The sequence below is a fragment of the Thermobia domestica genome, chromosome 9 (assembly GCF_964235325.1).
Source record: "Thermobia domestica chromosome 9, izTheDome1.hap1.1, whole genome shotgun sequence".
Taxonomy (NCBI): Eukaryota; Metazoa; Arthropoda; class Insecta; order Zygentoma; family Lepismatidae; genus Thermobia; species Thermobia domestica.
Window position 1 is genome coordinate 178,828,213 of NC_137462.1, and position 17,899 is coordinate 178,846,111.

Here is a 17,899-nt window from a genome sequence, read left to right on the forward strand (position 1 = left end):
GCTGTACTACAAACAAAAACGAGCCTGGAACTATTTTACTCGGAACGCAGACTATTGCAATATATACAGTATTCTGTAATTGGTAACTCTGTTGTCGAGAGATATTTTGGTAGTAGTTTCACTTCACTACCAATTTACCGTTTGTCGACCTATAGTAGTATCACTCTGTGTGGGGGCCAAGAATTTGAGCAAGGGGGCCTGGCCCGATGGCCCTCCCTTGGCTCCGCCACTGTTGGGAAACCAAGAATTGCGTGTTGACGATGCTCGTCTGGAATGTTCAAAATCACATAAGTTAGTTTCTTCTTGAGATTGTGCAGATTAGCTGGCTTCTGCGAATACACTTGGTCTTCACGTGTCCCCACAGCCATTAATCACAAGGCGACAAATCTGGTGATCTTGCAGGTCAAGGTGTAGGTCCTCTTCGGCCAATACATCTCTCCTTAAATTCTTCGTAAAGAAACTGTTGAACTTGAAGGGCATAGAGCGGCGGTGCCCCATCCTGTTGCATGTGGACCTCATTAAGGATGCCTAACCTAGTAAGTTCTGGCAAAAGGAATGTCTGTAGCATGTTCAGATAATTGTTACCATTTACCGTCTCTTTCTCGAAGAAAATAGGGCCGAAAATATGGTCCATTAATATAGCACACCACACATTGACTTTGGGACTACCCCGCTTGTGCTCCTCGAATTCACGTGGATTTTCAACCCCTCAAATTCGGCAGTTGTGCCTGTTCACTTTTCCCGACACATGAAATGTGACTTCATATGAAAACAGAAATCGCGACAGAAGGTCACCATCTTCTTGTAAACAGGTAAGCATTGACTCACGGAATTCCATTCTCATGTCACAGTCTTCCTCTATCAGCTTGTGCACAAATTTTAACTTATAGGGCCGGACCTTCAAATTCATGTGTACGATCTTGTGTGACGTTGACTTCGGTATTCCCAGTTTCAATGACTTAAGTTTAAGCGACTTCATTGGACTCTTGGGTACGCTGTCCTGCAACGTGTGAATCACATCATCACTCGTTCCTGGCCTTCCACTGCGTGGTAAATCTGACACACTTCCCGTTCCTTTGAACTTCTCGTACCACCTCTTGATACTTGTTTCTGCTGGGGGGGTTTCCCATATTTTGTTTGGAACTTTTTTCGCACTGAAACGCAAGATTTTAATTCAGCAAACCACAAAACATATTGTGCCTTTTCTTTAATGGACGCCATCTTAAGTCACTTGATTACCAGCGCAAGCGTCATCGAGCTTTTTCAAGTGTTTCTGTTCCAATTTCAATTGCAATGCATACTCAGTGTGACAAGCAAGATCTCTCCTCCAGAAAGAAAAGGATGTTGGAATGAGAATTGGAAAAGGTCTCTCAATGGAGGCAATCATTTACAAAGTAATTTCCAGCAGTTGTTCTAGATTTGACATTTTCAGATACTTTCAAGCATTTTCTGATTCGTATGTGATCAGTGTTTTTTATTTCTTTGAATATACAGTATATAGTGAAAAAATACTTTACATACACAGCATATTGAGATTAAAATATGATGTTCATTGGACAACACGCTCTGAACCAGAGAGAGATTGATCTCAGAATGGAAAAATGTTTCGTGCATCATCTACTCACAATTTTACTTTCATACAGACCTCACTCAGTGCCACCAACTGCTGTCAGTGCCGAGAAAAGTTACGACTAAGATCGGTTGCACCTCTCTAGTCGTTCTCACAACTGCAAAAGACGTGGACTCCAAGTAATGGAATTATGGGACTTAGAGGGGAGTTACTTTTGTACCTGGGTGTACACTCCGCATCAAAAAAATGCGACAGCTAACGCCGTGCAGTTAGGCCATCCAATATACACCTTATCCCATAATCGTGTCAGATAAAAAGAACCCCTCTCTCCCGTACTAAAATTAGCTAACATGAGCGCAATTCTAATTTAAAACTACACATGGATTAGCTTCGATAAAATGAAATAAGAAAATCGAGACGAAAAAAGATTCCAACTGAAACCAATTGATGTCTATTACACAGTTTCAAAAAAGGAGAGCTCCTCCGTGCCTAAGCGGTTAGCGTACGCGCCTTTGGCGTGGGAGTCCCGGGTTCAATTCCCAGCGGGAGCTCATGTGGTTCGGATTTCACGTTAATCAGTAGGTTCACGTCTCATATAGCCTCGCTGCTGAAAAGGGACGTTAAATCAAAACCAACTGAACTAAAAAATGGAGAGAAAAAAAGAAGAAAAGAAAAAGGAGAACAGATAAAACTGGAATTCAAGCGTAGTAATAAAAGAACCTAACAAAGTTCCGTTTCCAGAAATCCAACAGTAATATACAAATAACATTTGTTTTCACGTATTTTTCAAAAATATTCGAATATATGGAGGATGCTTTAACCCTTTGGGGATCCTGGCTTTTTGGGCTATTTTTTAGACTTTCAGTCAAGCAGCTACTGTATCGTCACTATTTATCCTAGGATCATGGTTCATACCTCATTCTCTTCAGAATAAAGCTGGCTTTCAAATGATGCCACTTGCGTGCTCATACCATATACCAGAAGCGGGGAAAAAATGTCAAAGTGAAAATTTCGGAGGGAAAATTTTTTTCTCGAACCTTGGCCCCCCCCTGGACCTCCCCTGTATGATCGTAGCCATCTAAAAAAAATCTGAGAAATAGTACTTTGTATACTGAATGTGTGGGCCAAATTTCAAGTTTCTATCTTGAATAGTAAGGGCGGGAGAATTTTTATCAAAAATTCCCACAGTGCCCCAAAGTACCATAAAACACTATGATCTCAGGGAAAAAAATCCTGAGACATCCCTAATTACCCTAGGACTATAATCCGCCAATCATTCTCTTCAGAATAGAACTGTCTTTCAGGCGGTACCATTCATATGTCTCCATCATGTATCTAAGGCGGGAAATTCCTGAAAAAAGGGATTTTGGGGGGCAAAATTTCCCTTTTTTCAACTTTTGCCCCTCTGGACCCCCCTGTTTTTACGCAGAAATCGGAAAAAAACTTCTGGTAAATACTACTCGGTGGACTGAATGTTTGTGCAAAATTTCAATCTTCTACGTGAAAAAATAGGCCTGCCAGAGAAAATTTCCCTACTTTGCCCCACTTTTACTCTATACAGAAGTATATTTGGATAAAAATTCACTGAGACGGCCCTAATTACCCTAGAATAATAATTCGACCGTCGTTCTCTTCAGAATGGAACGGCCTTTCAGACGGTATGACTCACGTGGTCCTATCTTGTATGTGAGGCAGGAAAATGACGAGAAACGGGATTTTGGGGGTAAAAAAATTCCTATTTTTACCCCTTTTCCCCTCTGGTTCCCCCCCTGTTTTAGCACTGACATCGGAACAAAAAATCTGGTGAATAGTACTCGGTGGACTGAATGTTTGTGCAAAATTTCAATCTTCTACGTTCAAAAATAAGCCCGCCAAAAAATATATATACCGACAATGCCCCATATTTCCCTATATAGAAGTAAATTTTTCAAAAAATCCCTGAGACGTCCCTAATTACCCTAGAATAATAATTCGACCGTCATTCTCTTCAGAATAGAACGGCCTTTCAGATGGTATGACTCACGTGGTCCTATCTTGTATGTGAGGCAGGAAAATGACGAGAAACGGGATTTTGGGGGTAAAAAAATTCCTATTTTTACCCCTTTTCCCCTCTGGTTCCCCCCCTGTTTTGGCACTGACATCGGAACAAAAATCTGGGAAATGCTACTCGGTGGACTGAATGTTTGTGCAAAATTTCAATCTTCTACGTAGAAAAATAAGCCCGCCAAAAAATATTGAACATAGGCTTAGAAAATGAGAAAACAAATTTTTGACTTATGACGTCATCACCTCCTATGTCTGGACGCAAGACGGCCTGAAACCATACGTAATGCCTTCTACAAGGCCTCTGGACTTGGAAAACAAAAAAAAAAAAAAAAAACCGGACGAAAAAGCTCAAATAGAAGAGAAATAACGCAATGTACCATGAAAAGTGCATATGGTACAAATTGTACCATAGGATCCCCAAAGGGTTAAACATTCATATTGTCACTTTCATAATGGATGGCATACTCAAATTCCAGTTGAACTGTATATCTCCGAGACACATTTAGGATAATGTCAAAAGTTTAACACACATGCTTTGTTTCCGCGTGGTTCGATTGCAAATTCGGTAGTGTTCATTAAACGTACTGGTACAAAACACATTCTAATATACCCAGTAGATAGCGTTGGTCATATCCTCCATTTCAGACTACTAATGCAAACTGAACAAAAAAACGAAAGAGAAAATTGAAGAGTGCTATTTTACTGCTAAATTTCTATGAGAAGAACCCTATATTAAAAGTCCAAACTGGTTATCTTCCTCTTAGATGTACCATGATTCAAATTTCAACGTGAATATAACACATTGAATTATAGGATGAGAACAAATTTTGTGTCGAACTAGTATATATAAATTTCTGTTTTCAAATAACCAAAGAGGTTATAATTTTCTAGTCTTTTCCGAAGATTTATCTGTTCCGGACATCCAGCATTGATTTCATCTCTTCCAGATATAACGTAATTTGCACAGATAGAATGAACACGCTAAGAGCTCAAACGGATCATCGTATCCGTCGGATGATGTAGAACACCACTGGGTCGAGGATTCAAATCCATAGTGACCCGATAATTCGACTGAGACTCTGTAATCCAGAGGATAAAAGAGATTTTACTTATTCCCTTGCGTTTGAACAATATTTCTGTCAGAGGTGACCAGAACTGGTTTTGTTATCCCCAGAGCACGAACAACACGACGCCGAAGTTCCGAGTTAACTACTGTAGAATATCCAGACCAGGTATCGAGCTCTTGCTCCGTTTTAACTTTGGAACATGAAGTGTGTGTGTGTGTGTGTGAAAGAGATATAGGGGGAAATGTGAAAGATCCAAAAACAGGATTGGGAAACGTCAAGAAAGAGAGAGAGGGGGACGAAAATAAATATGAAACATACTTATCATTGCAGTGTATGATGTAGAAATCACACACTACTCAAATTATCGCCAGTGATGCCTTATAAGTTTTCCATCAGAAGATGAATGCATCCGAACGATATATATAAGTTCCGATTATAAGCTCTCCATCGCAGTCTTGGGAAGTAACGTAACGCAAGTAACGCATTACTTTTTAAGTAACGTTTCCTAGTAACGCGTTACATTATTTCCAAAGTAACTGTAACGGTAACGCGTTACAAATTTTTAAGTAACGTACCTAGTTTGTGTTACATTTTTCGCGTTACATTTCTGATGAGTAACTACAATATATGTATATTTTTTTCGGAAACAAATGTTTCTTTCTTGTAAGTGAATTTCTCAGAATGGAACAATGGAGCATGAACGATGTCAGTGACCGACAATTCCTGCACTGTTCGCCTTTTCCCGTTTGGCCTTTTGACCTCTAGCAATGAAATTTGCATGTAGTAAAACCTGTTATCACTTTTCATCTTAATGTAAGGCGGAACGGGAAATCACGATGTGCATTTTCCCGTTTCACCTTACGAATTTCACGTTGGTAGGCTTTCATAGATACAATTTGATTTATTTATTTACATAACCAAATATAGTGCCACTTGCTGTTTTTGGAAGATGAGTACAGCCTCAGGGAAATCATGTGTACTGATTGCAAACACCTGGAAGATTTTGTCTTAGATTTTGGCAGCTCCAAATCAATACATTCAGTGAGTGAACTACGAGTGCAATGGTACTGGTAGTCTATTTTACTTTGAATGGTGTTGTTTTTATAAAGATGGAAAACGAAAATATTTTATCGTTCGAACATTTGAAAGAATACTTTTTCTTAAAAGCTGAAGCTGATGGTGAACAGCATTGGCGTATTTAGAGGTGGGGCTTACGGGCTTAAGCCCCCTCGAAATCTTATTTACTATAGTAAAGTATATAAAATATCTTGCAGAATTTTCACATTTTCAGGCAAAGCCCCATCGAAACAAAATCGTAAATACGCCACTGGTGAACAGAATTTAAAAGTAAAGTGATGTCCCGGCGGGAAATATTTATCAACTACTAGGGTGCCATAATTAACGACATTCAGTAAGGGTTTAATATGAATAAACTGTGTTCTGATGAGCAGGCCTACTTTATTGATGTAATATTGATGGTATGTAATATTAGTTGTTTTTTTTTTTTTTTTTAGATCTGTTTGCATATTATAAAGTCCCGTTGATTATAGAGTTTGGAACAACTAGCTTTAAAAAGCATGTATCGATTTTAGAGTTATTGGCAAATTTTGATTCACCCCAGTTCGTGTTTTCTCATTTTGCCAGTTGTAGTGTAATGTTTCTCTATATTCTGTATTTTTAATTTTACATAGCAACACTGTTATTATATAATTAGTTAGCAGAATAATAATAAGTAACCATTTTTTCTAACGCATAGGGATGGGGACAAGTCAAGCTAAAACTCGACTCGAATCCAAGTCGAGTTTCGAGTCGAGTCAAAAGTAATATTCTCGAGTCGAGTTCCGAGCCGATTCACTGTTTTTGGCGTCGAGTCGAGTTTGATAAATGGCTCGCTCGTTTTAACTCGTTTTGAAATCATGGCCTGATTACACTGGAAAGCGAAAGCCATGAGAAATGTAAGCTAAGCAGTAATATGGAATACATTTAGTGTTGCTCACGAGAGGGGACACTGCTCGCATCTCGTCTCGTATCGATAGAGAGACTACAAGAGATTTTTTATAACAAGCTTAGCTCGGCTCGGCTTAACTAAGCCGATGGCTCGAGCCGGCTCGCTTGGGGTGAACCATCGGACGAGCTTGCTTGGTTGGGATAAGCCATCTGCTCGGTTCGACTCAACTGAGCGAAGGGCTCTAGCCGACTCGGTTGAGTGAGTTGTTGGCTAAGCTCACTTCTCGGTTTGGGTCGATAGTGAATGAGCTGTGAGCCGATCTGCTCGAGTCGTTGACAATTCTAAACCCGGGCCGAGCAGTTTTGAAGATTTTGGCCAGTGCCCTATAACTTTTAACAACGTTTGGCTCGAGCCCGACTATTCAACCTAGACTCTCAATCCAAATTCAGAAACTCGTGAACAATGTCCTTGACTCCTAAACTTCACGACTACCGAGGTTGGCAATCAACTACTTCTTTAGTATTATTATTATTATTAATAGCGGTAGTAATAGCAGTACGGAAAATTGAAGTAATTAGATTTTTTTCACATATTCAAAGTTTCGGACCTAAAAGTAAAGCGTTACTTTCGAAGTAAAGTAAGTTACTTTTTGAGGCAAGTAACGCGTTACATTTTAAAGCAAAGTAAAGTAACTTGTAACGCGTTACATTTTTACAAGTAACTTACCCAACACTGCTCCATCGTGAACGATAACACGAAAAGTGTATACTGCAGATCAATGATGTCTGTAATGTCCTGATAATTCTCTTGCCGTTTCCCAATCAACATTGGTAAATCGTCTCTATCATGGTACAGGTGTTTAGTTCCACATTTTTACGTATTGCTTGTCCAGTATAAGTCGATTCTTCACAATCACTTTGTAAAAGATTACCTGTGGCGAGAACAGGATTTGAACCTATGTTAGATACCTGTATTATTCATAAGGCCATTACGTTATCCCCACACTATCGGTCACCTGAAATTACAAGCCAAATATTACTTAGTTTAGCCCTGATCTTTGGAACGAAACGGCTTCTTCCTGTAACGTTATTTGCACCAAAGTGCACAACGAAATTAATTTATTCGACGGCCTAGAGAGAAATTAATGTCCACTAATAAAGGAAAAACACACAATCCAGGAAAAACTAGAGAAATAAAACATATTTTGCAGTAATTTCGCCGTGCAAGTTCAAAAGCACGCAAATAATAATAATAATAATAATAACCTATATTATAAAATTGAAAGTAACTATGTTTCTGGCTCCTAATCTCTTAAACCACCCAACCGATCTCGATCAAATTTTCAACATTGATAAGGTTCGGGCCTGAGAATCTTTTTTTACCATTTCATTTTAACGATAGAACTAAGGGTAGGAAGAGGGTTAATATATAAAAATGAATAAAACGTAATAACTCTTGAACCACCAGACCGATCTCTATGAAACTTCCAACATAGATAAGATTTGGATCTGGGACGACTTTTATTATTTCAGCTTGACGGTGCAACGTACGGGCCGGAGAGAGGGATATATATATATATATATATATATATATATATATATATATATATATATATATATATATATATATATATATATATATATATGTAAAAAATGGAAATGAAAGTGACTGTCTTTGTGACTTCATCACTCTTGAACCACTCGACCAATCTCCATTAAATTTTCAACATAGATGAAGTTCGGGCTTAAGATGGTTTCTGTCATATCACTGACGGTGTAACTTAAGAGATGGGGAGGGGAAGCGACATTTAAAAAAGAACGAAAAATGAACGGTATTAGTGGCGAAACTATAATTTTTGAAGTCGCTAAGATTCACAGTGACACATCTGATGCTGTTTAAATCCAAATTCAGCCCCGCAACTTGGAGGAGGAGGAGACAAAAATGATCGAAATAACCAATATCAGTGTCAAATACATAGTTTTTCGGCTCGCTAAGATGAACAATGACACTGCAGATACCGCTCCGCACATCATAGGATGGGAAAGGGATAAATAAATCACACAAAAAATGACTGATATCAAAGAGCGCTCTAGTAACACTAAACAGACTTGAGTAACGGAACATATTACTACTTTCTCTCAATTTAACCCAACGAAGGGGGTAATTGATAATAAGATATCAATAATAATATATTAATAATAATAGATAACTACTGTGAATGTGAACATTTATAATCATAATTATTATTGTTTATTATTATCATTAATAATATTATTCACATATTTTTGAACTTGCACGGCGAAATTACTGCAAAATGTTTTATTTCTGTATTTTTTTCTGGATTACATGTTTTCCCTTTATTAGTGGGCACTAATTTCTCTCTAGGCTCTTGAAATAAATGAATTTCGTTCTGCACTTTGGTTCGTTCTAAAGATCAGGGTTAAAGTAAGTAATATTTGCTCGTAATTTCAGGTGGCCTGACAGTGTAGCGGTAACGCAACGGCCTCATGATAAATACAGCTACCTAATATTAATTCAAATCCTGTAAACCCAAATAAATTTTTGTTACAAACTGATTGTAAAGAATCGACTTATCATACTGGACAAGCAATTTATTTATTTATTTATTGAAGACGACCGCAACAGGTAATTCTACCCAATTACAGTGTTCGTATCAGAGTTACATACAATATCTATAATATATTTGTGAAATCTATTCTGACTCATACTGTGCATATCCAGAACTTCTTTTACATTTACTCAGTTTGTTGTACACTGCACCCATACTCCACGTTGGTGACTGTTTTGTTGCATTTGTTCGAGATTTCTTACAATAAAAGAAATTCCCATTGCCCACACGTATGTTTCCATTGGGTACCCTGAGATGAAAGGCAGAGACCAAATTCTCACTATTTAATTTATTTAATATTTCGTACAAGAATATCATGTCGTTTAACACTCTTCTGTGATTGAGACATTGTGTTAAAATTTTCATTAAGAGAAGTACTATTTTCATATGTGGGGAAGATGCCTGTTCTCTTGTACACCAGAAACAACAGAAATTTATTTTGAACTCTTTCTATTCTAATAGTCTTTCTTCGTGTGGGGGTTCCATATAATAGACGCATATTCTAATTTCGATCTAACAAATGAAAAATATAATTTCAGTAAAACATTCGACTTATTAAATTCCCTTCCCATTCTCAAAATGAATCCAAGATATCTGTTGGCGTCATTTACAATTTGATTTATATGATGCTCAAACGATAGTATGTTATCATCTATTACACCCAAATCTTTGACAGTTTGTTCCCCCTTTAATTGTTTACCATTTATTTTATATTGAAATTTAACAACACTCTGTTTCTTAGTGAAGGATACGGTTTTGCATTTATCTGAATTTATGTTTAACAAGTTGCTCTTGCACCATTTATTTACTCTGTCTAGATCCTCCTGCAAACTGACACAGTCCTGTGCTGTTGTAATTCTCCTATATAATTTTAGATCTTCTGCATAGAGTAGTTTATGTGGTTGTAATACAATTAGGAAGGTCATTAATGAATATTATGAAAAGTAACGGCCCTAAATTAAATCCTTGTGGAACTCCAGAAAATTGAATGTATTCGAATGATCTACAGGATTTATAAACCATATATTTTCTGTCCATCAAATATGACTTCATAAGAGCAATTAATTGATCAGAAAAGTTGAGATATTTAGGTTTATTCACAAACAACGAGTGGTTTACCTTATCAAAGGCTTTCGCAATATTTGTATAAACTACATCTATTTGATTATTACTCTCCAATGTATCTAGATGGTCAATGAAGACGGCGAGATTTGTTACGTTGGATCCATGTTGATAATCCGATATTACTGGTTTAATGTGATTCTCAATGTGCTTATAAATTATGCTTTCAAATATCTTCGTAAATGAGTTTAGAATACAAACCGGCCTATAATTTTGAATTTCTTTACTGTCATTATTTTTAGAAATAGGGCAAACTTTTGTAAGTTTCCATTTTGCTGGAAACGTGCTGGTTCGGAATTTTAGGTTAAATAGCATGTGTAAAGGTAATAAGAAACTCTCCTCACAACCTTTTATTACACAGGATGGTACATCATCGATACCTATCGAACACTTTGATTTTAGTTTTCTGATTGCCATTCGAATCTCGTCCACTTCTATTACCGCTATTTATAACGTATCAATTTTTTCATACATTTCAACTAATGTCGAATCATTTGTTTCAACTAGCAGTGGTGCTCCGTCTGTATACACTGATTTAAAGTAGGTTACAAATGCCTTTATTATATCTTTATCACATGTTAACTCTTTACCCTCGTAACACAATACATTACCATTTAAATGCTTTGTTTTACTCTTGATAGTTCCAAAACGTAGATGGGCTCTCTTGTATTATATATTTCGCTCCCATAACAAAGTTTGTATACATAAGAATGTGAAACCAAACACCTGTATTATGATAAAAACGATTTACGAATGTTGGTTGGGAAAGGGCAAGGGAATTACCACAACATTACTGACATTGATCTGCAATATACACTTTTCGTGTTATCGTTCTCATAAAGAAACAACACGCCTTTTGTTAAATAAAGTTAGGATACAGAATCGCTGGTGTAGTGGTAGCGCGCTAGGCTTGCAACTGGGAAAACTTGGTTCGATTCCCCATCAGGAAGTATAATTTTTTCGCATAAAATAATTGACGCAAAACAGATTCATCTTCTGATGGAGACCTTTTAAGGCATCACTGGCGATAATTTGAGTAAACAATGTGTGATTTCTACATCATACGCTGCAATGATAAGTATGTTTCATATTTATTTTCGACCCCCTCTCTCTCTTGACGTTTCCCAATCCTGTTTTTGGATCTTTCACTTTTCCCCCTATATCTCTTTCACACACACACACACACACACTTCATGTTCCAAAGTTAAAACGGAGCAAGAGCTCGATACCTGGTCTGGATATTCTACAGTAGTTAACTCGGAACTTCGGCGTCGTGTTGTTCGTGCTCTGGGGATAACAAAACCAGTTCTGGTCACCTCTGACAGAAATATTGTTCAAACGCAAGGGAATAAGTAAAATCTCTTTTATCCTCTGGATTACAGAGTCTCAGTCGAATTATCGGGTCACTATGGATTTGAATCCTCGACCCAGTGGTGTTCTACATCATCCGACGGATACGATGATCCGTTTGAGCTCTTAGCGTGTTCATTCTATCTGTGCAAATTACGTTATATCTGGAAGAGATGAAATCAATGCTGGATGTCCGGAACAGATAAATCTTCGGAAAAGACTAGAAAATTATAACCTCTTTGGTTATTTGAAAACAGAAATTTATATATACTAGTTCGACACAAAATTTGTTCTCATCCTATAATTCAATGTGTTATATTCACGTTGAAATTTGAATCATGGTACATCTAAGAGGAAGATAACCAGTTTGGACTTTTAATATAGGGTTCTTCTCATAGAAATTTAGCAGTAAAATAGCACTCTTCAATTTTCTCTTTCGCTTTTTGTTCAGTTTGCATTAGTAGTCTGAAATGGAGGATATGACCAACGCTATCTACTGGGTATATTAGAATGTGTTTTGTACCAGTACGTTTAATGAACACTACCGAATTTGCAATCGAACCACGCGGAAACAAAGCATGTGTGTTAAACTTTTGACATTATCCTAAATGTGTCTCGGAGATATACAGTTCAACTGGAATTTGAGTATGCCATCCATTATGAAAGTGACAATATGAATGTTTAAAGCATCCTCCATATATTCGAATATTTTTGAAAAATACGTGAAAACAAATGTTATTTGTATATTACTGTTGGATTTCTGGAAACGGAACTTTGTTAGGTTCTTTTATTACTACGCTTGAATTCCAGTTTTATCTGTTCTCCTTTTTCTTTTCTTCTTTTTTTCTCTCCATTTTTTAGTTCAGTTGGTTTTGATTTAACGTCCCTTTTCAGCAGCGAGGCTATATGAGACGTGAACCTACTGATTAACGTGAAATCCGAACCACATGAGCTCCCGCTGGGAATTGAACCCGGGACTCCCACGCCAAAGGCGCGTACGCTAACCGCTTAGGCACGGAGGAGCTCTCCTTTTTTGAAACTGTGTAATAGACATCAATTGGTTTCAGTTGGAATCTTTTTTCGTCTCGATTTTCTTATTTCATTTTATCGAAGCTAATCCATGTGTAGTTTTAAATTAGAATTGCGCTCATGTTAGCTAATTTTAGTACGGGAGAGAGGGGTTCTTTTTATCTGACACGATTACGGGATAAGGTGTATATTGGATGGCCTAACTGCACGGCGTTAGCTGTCGCATTTTTTTGATGCGGAGTGTACACCCAGGTACAAAAGTAGCTCCCCTCTAAGTCCCATAATTCCATTACTTGGGGTCCACGTCTTTTGCAGTTGTGAGAACGACTAGAGAGGTGCAACCGATCTTAGTCGTAACTTTTCTCGGCACTGACAGCAGTTGGTGGCACTGAGTGAGGTCTGTATGAAAGTAAAATTGTGAGTAGATGATGCACGAAACATTTTTCCATTCTGAGATCGATCTCTCTGGTTCAGAGCGTGTTGTCCAATGAACATCATATTTTAATCTCAATATGCTGTGTATATAAAGTATTTTTTCACTATATACTGTATATTCAAAGAAATAAAAAAACACTGATCACATACGAATCAGAAAATGCTTGAAAGTATCTGAAAATGTCAAATCTAGAACAACTGCTGGAAATTACTTTGTAAATGATTGCCTCCATTGAGAGACCTTTTCCAATTCTCATTCCAACATCCTTTTCTTTCTGGAGGAGAGATCTTGCTTGTCACACTGAGTATGCATTGCAATTGAAATTGGAACAGAAACACTTGAAAAAGTTTCAGCCTGGCCGGGATTAGAACCCGGGTGCACCAAATAGAAGTTCAATGCGCTAACCACTGACGTACTGCGCCATTTAAACTTCTACCCGAATTAATACCTAGTTAAAGTCGTTTCATGGAAAAATATAAACAAGATACTCAAATATAACAAAAACAAATATAAATAAAAATATAAACAAGAAAATATAAGCAGCTTGCGAGAGTGTCTTCGTGATTTAGTCAAGATTTCCTTGTTTAACTCAAAAACAAGGTATATAGACGTTCCTCAATGAGGAAAATACACGAAACGTTTTTTCAAGTTGAGGTTACGCCATGAGAAGAGCTATAACTTGTGGGAGGACAGGGGGCAACTATCCCCTGCAGATCTCCCCGTCGATTGAGGGGGTACATGTTCAGACAAAATTATCTTACTCCATATACGATAGGAACATGAAATTAGAAATGAATCAAATAGGGTCGCTAAATTACAAAAAAAGCAGCACACGAAAAGTAAATAGAACAAAAATGTTTCGTGGACCCATTTCAGCAAAAAAACATATATTAAGGGCTCTAGAAATAATATTTATTCGTATGGCTTTGAGATGTATCGATATTGTCCCCTTAATAATTTTGTCATGTATGGAATGGGCCCACTAAGTAACTAACGGAACCGCAGACCTTCCCGCGCGGGATGCATTTTCGCCGATCCCAAGAGGTTCGTCCAGTACATGGCTGAAGCAGCACTCTTATTGGCCACGTACGGATGACGTCACAAAGATTCAAGTTCAACCTGCTACTATGCGTGTTGCTTTCCTTTCTCTGTTTTGTGTGTGTGTTTATAAACAGAGAGGACGTTATCAATATTATTACTTGTGAAATACATTGCATTATAATTTTTGATTTATGTTTACTTTTTACGCGGTACAAATAAATTATGCTTAAATTAGTCTTCGTCCAGATAAAAATGTTATAAAACGCACTTCACATAAATGTTATTATTGACTACAATTTTAACATTTTTATTAAATCACAAAGACAATATAAGCTGATGGTACTCACAATGAATACACTGTTTTTGGGTTCCACTCAATTGATGATGTAAAATTGAAAACGTATTGGCCATTTACTTTTACCATGTACAAAAATGTTTCTCAGAGTGACTTTACATTACACGCTCCAGTTCGTCTTTATTTGCATTCAAAAGTAGGTCTGGCTTAGAAGTATTTTGTGGCTGATAATGTTTTAGTGTCGTTATTGATAAGGTATGCTCGGTTCAATTGCACGAGAAATGCCCACCAAATTGAACTAGATGGCCATTGTGAGCCATATAAGGATACTAACTGGAACATACAATATGTATGCATTATATTTGTTTGGAGTTTAGCATTACTTTCAACACCAAGGTTATAATGAGACATAGACCTGCTTCACGCGGAATCTGAACCACATGGGATTACGCCGGGAATCGAATCCGGATCTCTTTGGGCTAAAGACGCGTGTTAACGATATAGTTCCAGACAATGTGAAGTTAACCCTGCTTTTCTTTAGAATGAATATACCAGGGTCAACTTTGCATCGCCTTAAACTTTAAACCAGTGGTTTCCAAGGGCCAGCCTTCTGAAGAGGACTTGAAGAACAAGCGAGGGATCACAAGCTGACTACAGAAATAAACTATAAAATTGTCCAAAAAAAAATGTTACGTGTTTGACATTTTGTCTTTCTTATACTCCCATTCGAGACTTTTAAGTAATTAAACATTTAATAAATATAATCAGATGAAAACAAGGCTAGTGGTTTTAGGTTTGGAGATCCGTTCAGCAGTAAAGCTATATGAGACTTGAAGCTACAGCTTAACGTAAAAACCTAACTACATAAGTTCTCGCCGGAAAACAAACTCAGGTCTCCCGCACCGATGACGTCTAGCGTTGTTGTTTATAAGTTTGTAAGACTATACTTACATAGTTTGTATAGACAAGCTAGTTCCTAAGAAATTCTCTTTCGTTTCTAAATTACTACATATAGCTTCCTAATGGGTAGGTGGATAGCGTACACACCTTTGGCGCAGGGGGCCCGCGTTAGACTCCCCGCAGAAGCTCATGAGGCTCCTGCTAAAAGGAACGCTAAATTTAATTTGAAAAATCAAATCTAAATTACTATATCTTTCCTGTAAATTGCCAGCTTTTGGAATGTGATTTCAAAATCTGCAGTAAATGCAACATACAATTGTCTGCAGTGTTTTAAAGCTAGTGTTTTCAGATCTGTTATCCTTGCTCGTAACTTCACTCCATGTGCTATTCAGGTGTCTGTTTTCTTAGGTCCCCTATACTTCCCAGTGGATTATGAAGCAAATCCTTTTTGAAAGCATTCGTAGCAGAATGAAAATCCGCTGATGGAATAGGCCCATTTAATATTACGAGTTTCGTATAGAGATAATTTGAAAAATTAACTACTGCAGTTCGTACATGCATTGGACCTAGAGATATATTTTGTAACAGATGTTATTGTCCTGTCTTTATTGATAATGGTTTCTTGATGCAATTATATCATCGAATGCGTAAAATACAGGTCAATCTGTGCTGACTGGTCTGTACAAGCTAGTTTTGCATCAAATCCGCAGAAGGGCAGGGCGAAGCAGAAAGCACAAGTGCGAGGTTTACCTGGCGCCTCCTTCTTAAACCTGTATACTTCTCGCTAACCACTCTCCCACTCATTGGCCATACGTGCTTTTTTGTCTGATTTCAGATTCAGCATTGAAATCTGAAGTCTTCAATAATAATAATAATAATAATAACGATAATGCTATCATAACCATATTTTCATCTTCAGTTCCCTCGTAACTATATGATTAGCATAGACGTCTTCGGCGCGAGAGACTTGAGTTTGATTTTCGGCGAGAACTTATGTAGTTAGGATTTTACGTTAAGCTGTAGTTTAACGTCTCATATAGCTCTGTTGCTGAACGGGACTCAAAACCTAAAACCACTAGCCTTGTTTTCATGTGTTTATATTTATTAAGTGATTTATTACTTAAAAATCTCGAATGGGAGCATAAGAAAGACAAAATATCAAACACGTAACATCTGTTAAGTTTTTTTAAAACAATTTTATAGTATATTTCTGTAGTCAGCTTGTGATCTCTCGCTTGTTCTTCAAGTCCTCTTTAGGAGGCTGGCCCTTGGGAACCACTGGTTTAAAGTTTAAGGCGATGCAAAGTTGATCCTGGTATATTCATTCTAAAGAAAAGCAGGGTTAACTTTACATTGTCTGGAACTATATCGTTAACGTACGCGTCTTTAGCCCACGAGATCCGGATTCGATTCCCGGTGTAATCCCACGTGGTTCGGATTCCACGTGAAGCAGTAGGTCCATGTCTCATTATAACCTTAGTGTTGAAAGTGATGCTAAACTCCAAAGAAATATAATGCAATTCATATTGTATGTTCCAGTTGGTATCCTTATATGGCTCATAAAGAATGCTAGCTATAATGGACATCTAGTTCAGTTTGGTGGGCATTTCTCGTGCAACTGAACCGAGAATGGCTTATCAATAATGATACGTTGTTTGCCGATACTACTACTCAATAATGATACTACAACGTTGTTTGCCGAAAAATACTTCTAATCCAGACCTACTTTCGGATGTGTTGCATAACAAAGTGCATGATTTCTGCAAAAGCCAGTGTATTCATTGTAAGCACGATCAGCTAACATTGTCTCTGTGATTGAATAAAAATGTTAAACTTATAGTCAATAATAACATTCATGTGAAGTGCGTTTTATAACACTTTTATTTGGACGAAGACTTATTTAAGGATAATTTATTTGTACCGCGTAAGAAGTGAACATTAAGCAAGAATTATAATGGAATGTATTTCACAAGTAATAATATTGATAACAGGTTGAACTTGAATCTTTGTGACGTCATCCGTACGTGGCCAATAAGAGTGCTACTTCAGCCATGTACTGAACGAACCTCTTGGGATCGGCGAAAATGCGCGCGGGATAGCCCTTAGGCTCCGGGGTGCCCATAAAGATTAAGAGAAAGTTGGAAAGAGGGGACCCAAGAATTAGAAGAAGAATTCTTCCAGGGGGCCGAAATAAGCTTATTAATGCTTGCCCACCCCAGAAAAAATCTAAGTTACGGCGCTGGTCATCGGTTGCAGGAATGATCCCGATTTACATCACATTTCGTCTTTAATTTATCTCCGAAAAAGAAAAGACGACAGAAATTATTTTCACGTTCTTTAAATTGTATCAACACGTGTAGAATTAGACAGTTCTATGTTTATGTTTCATAACTACTAGTTTATTTTCTTATGTTCATCTGAGGAATTTGTGATAAATTTAGGCCACATGATCATGAGGCGCAATCC